This window comes from Henckelia pumila, chromosome 4 (genome assembly GCF_033568475.1).
Source record: "Henckelia pumila isolate YLH828 chromosome 4, ASM3356847v2, whole genome shotgun sequence".
NCBI classification, from domain to species: Eukaryota; Viridiplantae; Streptophyta; class Magnoliopsida; order Lamiales; family Gesneriaceae; genus Henckelia; species Henckelia pumila.
The window spans coordinates 221,952,696-221,955,686 of NC_133123.1; positions in this window are offsets into that span (position 1 = coordinate 221,952,696).

Consider the following 2,991-nt stretch of genomic DNA (forward strand, 5'->3'; position numbering starts at 1 on the left):
TCAAAATCGAATGGCATGCATGTAAACGTGTGATAAAACCCCCATTCGTCATTATTTCAAGGTCCTACATTGACTACCTGAATAGCCTAAACACTATTTCCTACCTTTAAGGGAGTAATTTGAATGCTAAAATGTTATATGATCCTAGTTTTTATTTTTGAATATGGAATGGTGTGGTGGATGAATTTAAAATTAAGAAAGAGGTAGTAGAAAAAATATAGAGATGAAAAGAGGATTGAAAAAAAAATGTGGTTAAAAAAGTTGTGAAAAAATTGTTGGTATAAAAAGAGAAGAATGAAAAAAAAAAAATCAATGAAGTGAAAAAAAATAAATGTGAAATTGTGAATGAAAGGAGTTGAAGTTAGATTGAGCATAAATATAAATTACTCCTTATTTTGAATTCTTAATCCTTCATTTGTAGCCATGAGCCAGGCCTGACATTATAAGCTGATTAAGTCCTATTGACCGAGTCTCAGTTGCCCAATATACTAGTGGAGAAGAGTTGCGAGAATTTATCCTATGGACTGTTGATTGATATTTTTAATGATTATGAATTTTGATCGAAACACGCACACACTATTATTCTTTGTATTTACCTTATTGTGAGTGTTTTTTATAAATATTCATGTATTTGATCTTATGCTACCCTGAAAAGTCCTCATGATCTATGAATGTTTGAATTGAACTTGGATAAGGGTGTTTTGAACGTGAGTTGCGGAGATTGTAAGTTTATGCGATTATTTTGTTATGACTAAAACTTTCAAGTGTTAGTAGGTTGAATGTGATTGGATTTGAATTTTTGAAATTATTGCTGAGGTCATTGCTCCATAATATTTCTTGACTATCATTGTTGATGTTTGGTTATTAGCTTTGGTGATTTGAGTTTTTAGAATTTATTGATTTTGAATAGTTTTGCTCGGGACTAGCAAAAGTCTAAGTTTGGGGGTATTTGATAATTGTATTTTATACACTTAATTTATGTATGATTTTAATTGTTAATTGTTGGTTTTGAGCAGATTTATGTGTGGGTTTTGTTGTTTTTGTGCTTGTAGGAGATTATTGAATTTATTTGGAAAAGGTAAGAAAAATGAGATTTAAGAGAAAATAGAGAAGGGAATTAAAAGAATTAAAGGAAGAAAGAAGAAAGAAGAAAAGTCAGGAAAGAGGAAAATAAACGAGAAAAGAATATTGGGCTTTCTTAATGGGCCAATTGTTAGCGCTATTTTAAGCGCTAAAGAAGAAGAGAAGAGAGCTATCGCACTATGTGTTGCAGGCGAGAGAATTTTGACATAATGCTATGCGCACCTGCGTGAGAATCCTGGAGCGGCCGCCCGTCACGAGAATTCAGCATTTTAATTATTTCGGCGATAATTTTCATGTGCTTTTATTTGGGCTTTTTATTGTGCGATATAAAAGGAGATTTCTGAGCGTGAGAAAAGGGGGAGCCGCCACAATACACACACAATACGTACAGATATCAGAGAAATATTTTGAGAAATTGATCGTGGAGTTTTTCTGAAGAAATCTGGAGCTTTAACTTGAAGAACGAAGACGGAGATCGATAGTCCGGACACGCCGTCGACGACGGATTTGATTCTTATCTTTCATTTATTTAATTCTGAATTTATGTCTGGATTTTTGAACATGATTTGTTTTATTCAGAATTTTATTATGAACTAATGTTTTAGAGTCTAGAGGTCGGATGGAACCTGGTATAGACGTTTTCATGAATTTTTGATTTTATTGAATTGAGTTTCTTTTAGATTAATTATTTTTCTAGAATTGATTGTCTTTTTAATTATCTGATCAATAATTGAATTGTAATATTTATTTGAAATCTGGCACTCGGGAGAAGAGATTTTGAATAGGACCATTAGAAAATACACTGTTAATTATTTATATAACTTGGGAGAGTGTATAATTTTAACAGAGCTTTTAAAAAGAATATTATTTTGAATTGATCATTGCAATTAGATTTTTAATATGGATATTGGAATTGAATTGTAGTTGATATATTTTATTCGGCACTCGGGAGAGGGAATAATACACTTAAGTGTTTTTGGCTATTAATTCATTGAAATTCATGAAGATTAATTAATTAAGATTGATTGTTGTTGAAACCAAGTGAAATCTATACTTCTAGACCATTTTTCTCTAATTGATATTTATCTGAAAGTTGTGTGTGTGCTATCAAAAACTTTTTAATTATTTTATTTTTCTGCAAAATTCTGAGATTTTGATTTCCTAGATAAAGTTTAGACTATTTTATTTACAAGCACTGAATATTTTCATTTTACTCTCTGTGGGATCGATACTTGATTTTATCACTATATTAAAATTTGACACTCGTACGCTTGAGAGTAATTTTCACAACATATATACATCAATTGGAGTAAGTACGTATGGGTAATTATATTGGTCTTACAAAAAGAAATACTGATATTGATTTCAGAACATGTTAAACTTCTATGTCATGATGTTTTGTCCTTTTTTTCAATTTATATGATTATTTTTTCCAATATATATATGAGTGAAGAGTACTTATACCTGAAGAAACCTCGTACCCGTACAACCTTAGCAATCTAAATCTCATAGCAGTGATTATAAGGACTAATGCATTAGTACTTATGACCCGGGACAACATGGAGACTCTATATGCTAGCGCTTCACTTTGACTTGTTTACCGACTCAACTGGGTCATCAGGTGGAAATGTTGGGTCTTGTATCGAAACATATAGGAGTCGATGCATTGTAGTCGAGGATTCACCGCTTACCTTCGGGTATGGATATCATATGTGATCTCATGCATATGTAGCTTGAAATCTCTGATCAAAGTAGGTGATAATTAAGAAAAGGGTTTCTTTAATTACACCTTCGATGCAACTACGACATGACACATAGGTATCGATTCATTGACAACTCTCGATAAACCAATGATTGTCGAATCGGTCGGGATATATGAGTTGAAAGGAACGTACTGTGCGCTAACCA